The sequence below is a fragment of the Hesperophylax consimilis genome, chromosome 9 (assembly GCF_061612785.1).
Source record: "Hesperophylax consimilis isolate HC1 chromosome 9, BYU_Hcon_1.0, whole genome shotgun sequence".
Taxonomy (NCBI): domain Eukaryota; kingdom Metazoa; phylum Arthropoda; class Insecta; order Trichoptera; family Limnephilidae; genus Hesperophylax; species Hesperophylax consimilis.
Genome location: NC_142844.1, coordinates 165,951 through 175,572, shown reverse-complemented (window position 1 = coordinate 175,572; position 9,622 = coordinate 165,951). Strand labels below are relative to the sequence as shown.

At 37.2% G+C, this 9,622-nt stretch overlaps 2 non-coding genes across 2 annotated transcripts; both read right to left on the bottom strand.

The window, feature by feature from the left end:
* Positions 1-8,247: 8,247 nt before the first annotated feature.
* Positions 8,248-8,366, bottom strand: LOC149420742 (5S ribosomal RNA). Its single transcript, XR_016302691.1, has one exon. It is a non-coding gene; the product is annotated as a 5S ribosomal RNA (ribosomal RNA).
* Positions 8,367-8,688: 322 nt separating this feature from the next.
* Positions 8,689-8,807, bottom strand: LOC149420741 (5S ribosomal RNA). The gene has a single exon (XR_016302653.1). It is a non-coding gene; the product is annotated as a 5S ribosomal RNA (ribosomal RNA).
* Between the last annotated feature and the right edge of the window lie 815 nt (positions 8,808-9,622).

Below are 9,622 nucleotides of genomic sequence, written 5' to 3'. Positions count from 1 at the left end.
AATTTCAGCCCGTTTGGTCCCATAGATCCTGAAAAAACTGCTTCCAAAGTTCGAACCCAGGCCTGAAATTAGCGTCCATAAAAATCTTTATTTTTCTAAAAATACAGCTTTATGGAGATTATTTGACTGAATTCGATTTCGACAACGACTCTCATCACTATTCAATCTATTTAGCCCGTTTGGTCCCATAGAGCCGGAAAAAACTGCTTCCAACGTTCGAACCCAAGTCTGAAATAAGCGTCCATATAAATCATGATTTTTCTAAAAATACAACTTTATGGAGATTTTGTGACTGAATTCGATATGGACTACAGATTTCATCACTATTCCACAATTTCAGCCCGTTTTAACACATAGAGCCTGAAAAAACTGCTTCCAAAGTTCGAACCCAAGTCTGAAATTAGCGTCCATAAAAATCATGATTTTTCGAAAAATACAACTTTATGGAGATTTTGTGACTGAATTCGATATGGACTACAGATTTCATCACTATTCCATAATTTCAGCCCGTTTGAACCCATAGAGCCTGAAAAATCCGCTTCCAAAGTTCGAACCCAAGTCTGAAATTAGCGTCCATAAAAATCATGATTTTTCTAAAAATACAACTTTATGGAGATTTTGTGACTTAATTCGATATGGACTTTAAATTTCATCACAATTCCAAAATTTCAGCCCGTTTGGTCCCATAGAGCCTGAAAAAACTGCTTCCAAAGTTCGAACCCAGGCCTGAAATTAGCGTCCATAAAAATCTTTATTTTTCTAAAAATACAGCTTTATGGAGATTATTTGACTGAATTCGATTTCGACAACGACTCTCATCACTATTCAATCTATTTAGCCCGTTTGGTCCCATAGAGCCGGAAAAAACTGCTTCCAACGTTCGATCCCAAGTCTGAAATAAGCGTCCATATAAATCATGATTTTTCTAAAAATACAACTAAATAGAGATTTTGTGACTGAATTTGATTTGAACAACGACTCTCATCACTATTCCATATTTTCTGCCCGTTTGGTCCCATAGAGCCTGAAAAAACTGCTTCCAAAGTTCGAACCCAAGTCTGAACTAAGCGTCCATAAAAATCATGATTTTTCGAAAAATACAACTTTATGGAGATTTTGTGACTGAATTCGATATGGACTACAGATTTCATCACTATTCCATAATTTCAGCCCGTTTTAACACATAGAGCCTGAAAAAACTGCTTCCAAAGTTCGAACCCAAGTCTGAAATTAGCGTCCATAAAAATCATGATTTTTCGAAAAATACAACTTTATGGAGATTTTGTGACTGAATTCGATATGGACTACAGATTTCATCACTATTCCATAATTTCAGCCCGTTTGAACCCATAGAGCCCTTAAAAACTGCTTCCAAAGTTCGAACCCAAGTCTGAAATAAGCGTCCATCAAAATCAGGATTTATCTAAAAATACAACTTAATTAAGATTTTGTAACTTAATTCGATATGGACCACAAATTTCATCACAATTACAAAAATTTCAGCCCGTTTGGTCCCATAGAGCCTGAAAAAACTGCTTTTAACGTTCGAACCCAAGTCTGAAATTAGCGTCCATAAAAATCATGATTTTTCTAAAAATACAACTTTATGGAGATTTTGTGACTTAATTCGATATGGACTACAGATTTCATCAATATTCCATAATTTCAGCCCGTTGGGTCCCATAGAGCCTGAAAAAACTGCTTCCAAAGTTCGAACCCAAGTCTGAAATAAGCGTCCATAAAAATCATGATTTTTCTAAAAATACAATTTTATGGAGATTTTGTGTCGAATTCGATATGGACTACAGGTTTCATCGCAATTCCAAAATTTCAGCCCGTTTGGTCAGAGAGAGCCTGAAAAAACTGCTTCCAAAGTTCGAACCCAAGTCTGAAATAAGCGTCCATAAAAATCCAGATTTTTCTAAAAATACAACTTAATGGAGATTTTGTGACTTAATTCGATATGGACTATAGATTTCATCACTATTCCATAATTTCAGCCCGTTTGAACCCATAGAGCCTGAAAAAACTGCTTCCAAAGTTCGAACCCAAGCCTGAAATTAGCGTCCATAAAAATCTTTATTTTTCTAAAAATACAACTTAATGGAGATTTTGTGACTTAATTCGATATGGACTATAGATTTCATCACTATTCCATAATTTCAGCCCGTTTGAACCCATAGAGCCTGAAAAAACTGCTTCCAAAGTTCGAACCCAAGTCTGAAATAAGCGTCCATAAAAATCTTTATTTTTCTAAAAATACAACTTTATGGAGATTTTGTGACTTAATTCGATATGGACTACAATTTTCATCAAAATTCCAAAATTTCAGCCCGTTGGGTCCCATAGAGCCTGAAAAAACTGCTTCCAAAGATCGAACCCAAGTTTGAAATGAGCGTCCATATAAATCAAGATTTTTCAAAAAATACAACTTTATAGAGATTTTGTGACTGAATTTGATTTGAACAACGACTCTCATCACTATTCCATATTTTCTGCCCGTTTGATCCCATAGAGCCTGAAAAAACTGCTTCCAAAGTTCAAACCCATGTCTGAAATTAGCGTCCATAAATATCAGGATTTTTCTAAAAATACACTTTTATGGAGATTTTGTGACCGAATTCGATATGGACTACAGATTTCATCACAATTCCATAATTTCAGCCCGTTTGAACCCATAGAGCCTGAACAAACTGCTTCCAAAGTTCGAACCCGAGTCTGAAATAAGCGTCCATAAAAATCATGATTTTTCCTAAAATACAACCTTATGGAGATTTTGTGACTGAATTCGATATGGACTACAGATTTCATCACTATTCCATAATTTCAGCCCGTTTGAACCCATAGAGCCTGAACAAACTGCTTCCAAAGTTCGAACCCAAGTCTGAAAAAAGGGTCAATAAAAATCATGATTTTTCTAAAAATACAATTTTATGGAGATTTCGTGACTGAATTCGATATGGACTACAGATTTTATCACTTTTCCATAATTTCAGCCCGTTTGAACCCATAGAGCCTGAAAAAAAAAGTGGGTGTGTCAAGCCTACGCAAGACAGAAGTGAAACTTCTAGTATTCCTCTCTCTCTATTTTCATTTCATCATCTCTATTTTCTCTCTTAGGTTAGTTTGAAAATTAGAGGTTAAATAATTCAACGACGAAGCATGGATTTGCTTTTTCTAATATTTTCTTATAGATGAATGACGTTCGATTAATGTATAGTTCCAAAAATTTTCAATTTATTCACAAGTTTACAATATAAAATAAATAACAATATTACAATTAAAAATTACAAAGAAATTACAATGACAATTTACCAATCATGTGCCATTTTCATTGTCAATTTCATGAATATCATTTCCTAATGTCGTGATAATTGGGTTATGGTAACTAAAGTGCGAGATATATACATGAGCACTTAAATCCTTAATGAATCGTGCAAAAACTGCATCGATTGTTGTCCCGTGTCGGGAGAGAACGTTCGTGAGCGGCTCCCCCACCTCAACAAGCGCATATGGTGAGAGAGGGACAGTGAACGGTGAGCGGTGGTGGGGGTACCCGCATTTTCGTGTCGATCCTGACTCGGTTTTACTCCGTCCCCGAAAATTCATTACGCGCCTAAAGAAGTTTCACTTCAAAACTGCTTCCAAAGTTCGAACCCAAGCCTGAAATTAGCGTCCATAAAAATCTTTATTTTTCTAAAAATACAACTTTATGGAGATTTTGTGACTTAATTCGATATGGACTACAAATTTCACTACAATTCCAAAATTTCAGCCCGTTGGGTCCCATAGAGCCTGGAAAAACTGCTTCCAAAGATCGAACCCAAGTCTGAAATGAGCGTCCATATAAATCAAGATTTTTCAAAAAATACAACTTTATAGAGATTTTGTATTATTTTGTATTTCGTATTACAGTATTGTCGCGACAGAAGACCGTATCGCATCGCTATGTCGTGTAACTCATGTAATATAATTATAAACGAGTGTCTTACGTTCATTCAAAACAAGGCAGACACTCTGGATGAGATTGCAATTACACAATTATGCATCTCTACTTACTCCGAAGAGGAAATAAAGGAGGCGAAAACTATCCTGTTTGAAAAGCTTCCGGATAAACGTACTTTGCGGAAAGGAGATGGCAGAATCAGCCGAGACCTCCAGGACATCCTGAGAGCATTGAAGGAGACTGATCCTGATAAACTACCAGTGTTCGCTGCTAAACAATTGCATAAATTGCCTCCCATCAACTTCGACAGCATAGATGTGTCCAAACTCCTTAAGGAACTCAATGCACTGAAAACGGAAATAACGCATATAAAAACCGAACTAAAAGATTCATCGACCACAAAAAATTAAGACATAAAACAAGAACTGGCACTAATAAGAGAACAAATTGCAAATATTCAGGTACCAAACAAACAAAGTGACTTAACTGGGAATTCGGAAGTAATTATTAACCACTCAATTGTGGGTAAGTCACGATTTTCAGATAGTAAACAAATACCGACGGGCGGCGCATCCTGCTTATCGACTGGTTCTAGTAATACAGTGTCAACCACACACACAAAGACAATGAACGAACACACTCCAAATAGTCCAGTGCAGCCGGGAATGAACTTCGCACACGCTTTAAAACAAAATAATAAACAGGTATCGCGTGACCGCGGTCCGCGGCCTCGGCCTCCTGCGGAAGATGAGAAAGGATTTACATTAGTAACTAGAAAACCCAAACGCAACTTGAGAGGAAAAGCAACCTCTACGACACTGAAGTCGGCAGATTTAATTACGTCAATTTATATTTCACGGTTTACATTGGAAACTACAGAGGACGACGTAAAGACCTACCTTGCAGATAATGGTCTCGAAAATACTAAGATCGAAAAAATTAAGCCTTACCGTCCCACGCCATTTAACACCTTTAAACTTTCTGTAAAAGCAACTGAAGGGCCGAAATACCTGGTGGAAGAACTATGGCCGGAAGGAATTGTATTCCGTAAATATATAGAATCGCGTACATCAACCAAAAATCAAAATGACAACCGATAAATTAAGAATTATTTCGATTAACTGCAGATCGGTCCGTAGCTCCGAAAAATTTATTCACGATCTCTGCGAATCATATGACATTATACTAGTCCAAGAAACGTGGCTACTCCCAACCGAGATTGAATTTTTATCTAATATTCACCCGCATTTCAATAGCTTGGGCACCTCTGCCGTCAATATAGCTAACGGTCCCCTACTAGGTCGGCCGTACGGCGGAGTGGGAATAATTTACAAGCAAAACTTAAGGGTTACCACAATCCCGATGGACAATTGTCGTATGGCCGGAATCGAGGTGAGTCTAAATACTGAAAATTTAACCATCTTCACAATCTATATGCCGACTTGCTTAACTGACAACTTTGTGGAGTTTACCAACTGCCTGGCCTCCTTACAAACGATCATTGATGAAAAAGATTATATCAATTCAATTATTATCGGAGACTTCAACGCTAATCCCGACTCACTCTTTGGAATAGAGCTAAAATCTTTTTGTCAAGAATTCGAATACATTTGTGCCGACACCGAAATTTTACCCATACACATACGTCAGTGACGCGCATAGTACTACCAGGTGGTTAGACCACTGTCTAGTTACAAAAAATATTTACAAACAAATTATCGATATGAAAATACATTACGATGTTGATTGGACTGACCACCGACCCCTCGAAATAACTTTAAATACGAATGGAATAGTAACATCGGAAGTATTTTCATCTATATTAAGGGATCCAGCATTATGGAATCCGAAAAATATACGTGATATCGGAATTTACAACTCATGTTCGCAAACTTATCTAGCTAAAATCAACCCAAAAAATACATCTCTTGAGGACGGTGGCAACCCTGAACGTGCCAAAATAAAACACCTCTACGGATGTATAGTACAAGCATTACGAGACAGTGCCACTAGTATATTTAGAAATACTACTACACCAAAATATAAGCAAGTTTGTGGATGGAATGAATTTGTCGCAGACAAATACGAAAAATCAAGACAAGCGATGCTCACCTGGATTGATAATGGGAGACCGCACAATGGTCCCATCGCCGAGGATAGAAGGACAAAGCGTGCCGCCTTCAAAACAGCTCTAAAACAATGCCAAAAGAATTCGACACAACTCCAGATGGATAAAATAGCAGCGGACTTAGATAATCGGGACTTCAAATCATTTTGGAACAAGTCTAATAAAATGTTGAACATGCGTTCCAAAGTTTCGTGCAACATAAACGGAGAAACAAATCCTGAAGTAATTGCCAATATTTTCAAAAAACATTTCGCGACTACTACGCCGACCATCTCCTCAAACGAAACGCATTTGAACGCCTATGATGATATTGACCCCATAGTCACTGCAAACATGGTGAAAACCGCCATTAAAAACATGAAATCCGGAACATCAGCAGGACATGATGGCTTAAGTATCGAACACGTCAAACATGCAGGGGTAGCGATTCTGAAACTACTGGCAACATTGTTTACCGATATCATAAAGAGTGGTTATCTACCCAAAGACATGACAAAGACAATCATAATACCGATAGTAAAATCTAAACTGACAGACATAACTTTACAGGAAAATTACAGACCGATATCCATCGCCACAGCGACCGCCAGAATATTTGAACGAGTTCTCTTAGACCAAGTCGGACCCCAATTGAAAACGAAAGACAATCAGATGGGTTTCAAAACAGAATGCTCCACGGACTCAGCCATATTCTGCGTAAAACGGACGCTGGAATACTACAGGAAAAGAAAAACAACAACTTACGCATGCTTTTTGGATCTTAGTAAGGCATTCGACAGAGTTTCCCACCCCCTACTATGGAAAAAACTAAAGGAAAGAGGGATACCATGGAAAGTGGTAAAAATTCTCGAATCATGGCATCGCCAACAGGAAAACCTTGTAAAGTGGAAAGATGGATTCTCAGAACCCTATTTCTTGAAAAGCGGGGTCAGACAGGGTGGATGTATGTCCCCAGTACTGTTCAACTTATACATGGACGAATTAACCCACAGGTTAAACAATGTTGGAGTGGGCTGTCACATCGGAGGTCTATGTGTTAACAATATGAGCTACGCAGATGATATGGTTCTGATGGCACCGTCAATACGGGGATTAAGAATTCTCCTGAAAATCTGTGAGGAATTTGCTCACGAAACCAACATGATCTATAATGCGAAAAAAACAGCACTGTTGGTCATAAAACACGGGGAAGGCCCAAAAAACATTCCCCCAGTCTTTTTGAATGGTGAGATTCTGAAAACAGTAGAAACCACAAAATATCTAGGACATATCATCAACAACAAGTTAACGGATGATGAAGATATTGACAGGCAGAGGCGTGTACTGAGTATAAAATGTAACATGCTCAGTAGAAGATTCCGGCTCTGTAGTCCACGAGTGAAAAGGACGCTCTTCTTAGCCTTTTGCACCACCCTGTACACATGCGAGCTCTGGGCTAATTTCAAGAAAAGAACAATGGAAAGGCTTCGGGTTCAATATAATAACGCTTACCGATTGATGTTCGGACTCCCCAGGCACTGCAGTGCCTCCTCGATGTTAACAGAAGGGCGAGTTCCAGGATTTACAGCTCTGTTAAGAACCAGAATTGCAGGACTGAGGGAAAGGATAAACCATTCCAGAAACACTATTATCATAGAATCGCGTCTAACTTCAGGATCGAGCATTGAAGACCATTGGAGAAAGATACTTGCTCCCACAATCTTAGATCCGTTGGATTCCCGTGCTTCTCTGCTTTAACTTAATTTCATTTTAAATTTTAAAATCTCTTTTTATTGAAGTGAAACTTCTTTACGCGCGTCATGCAATTTCGAGGAGTAAAACCAACTCATGACCGAAACGAAAATGCGGGACCGATTAAAGTTCATTTGATGTAGTAAAAGTTTTGAAGTAAAATATAAATGCTTCTTAGCTCATCTCGACAACTGGCGTTGGTGGTGTAATGGTCAGCATAGTTGCTTTCGAAGCAGTTGATCCGAGTTCGATTCTCGGCCATGGAATATTATTTTTTTGTTTTTAAGGAATTTTTTTTTTTTAATGGTTGACCATAATATCAATCCACTAAGTAATATTTTAGGCCTGTAGCATAATTGAAAAGTTAAAGAATGATATAAAATTTTTTATGATGTTAACGATAAAAAAATGAAAAAAAAACATAAAATTAAAATAAAAAATGGGCCAACGGCACGCGGTGTTCCCAAGCGGTCACCCATCCAAGTACTGACCGCGCCCAATGTTGCTTAACTTCGGTGATCGGACGAGAACCGGTGTGTTCAAAATGGTATGGTCGTTGGCAAAAGTTAAACAATATTAATTTCTATTCTACCTGCCAATAAATATATGAAAATTAGTATAAAAAAGCCCTAATAATATTGAAAAAATTAGCAAGGTGTGTGCGAGGTTGATAAAAATAATCATTACATACGCGCTTGAAAAAGATCGTAATTACATTAATAAGTTTGTAGGAATTTTTTTTTTCAATGGTTGACCATAATATCAATCCACTAAGTAATATTTTAGGCCTGTAGCATACTTGAAAAGTTAAAGAATTTTATGATATTATTAATTATAGTAATGATAAAAAAATAAAAAAAACATGAAATTAAAATAAAAAATAGGCCAACGGCACGCGGTGTTCCCAAGCGGTCACCCATCCAAGTACTGACCGCGCCCAATGTTGCTTAACTTCGGTGATCGGACGAGAACCGGTGTGTTCAACATGGTATGGTCGTTGGCAAACGCTAAACAATATTAATTTCTACTCTACCTGCCAATAAATATATGAAAATTAGTATAAAAAAGCCCTAATAATACTGAAAACATTAGCAAGGTGTAAATATTATATACCTAGTTTAACTCACTCTCCTAACTCATCTTCGCTGTCTACAGGCAGAGCGCACGACTGTGGTCGTGAAGAACCGAGGTTCGATCCCCGCTTTAACTAATTTTTTTTTTCTTTTTTTATAACTTTTAATTTTTTTTATCACATGCTACTTATAAATATGTCAATAGACAGAAAAAAAGAGAGAATGAAATGAAAAGAGAGAGAGAGAAGAATACTAGAAGTTTCACTTCTGTCTTGCGTAGGCTTGACACACCCATTTTTTTTATTTTATTTATGTTACTCTATGTAAATATTATTTGTACTTATCTCATCTATGGGATGTGTGGGATTGAACTAACCTCCCCACATCCTGGAATAAAGAATTTATTATTATTATTATTATTTGTGACTGAATTTGATTTGAACAACGACTCTCATCACTATTCCATATTTTCTGCCCGTTTGATCCCATAGAGCCTGAAAAAACTGCTTCCAAAGTTCAAACCCATGTCTGAAATTAGCGTCCATAAATATCAGGATTTTTCTAAAAATACACTTTTATGGAGATTTTGTGACCGAATTCGATATGGACTACAGATTTCATCACAATTCCATAATTTCAGCCCGTTTGAACCCATAGAGCCTGAACAAACTGCTTCCAAAGTTCGAACCCGAGTCTGAAATAAGCGTCCATAAAAATCATGATTTTTCTTAAAATACAACCTTA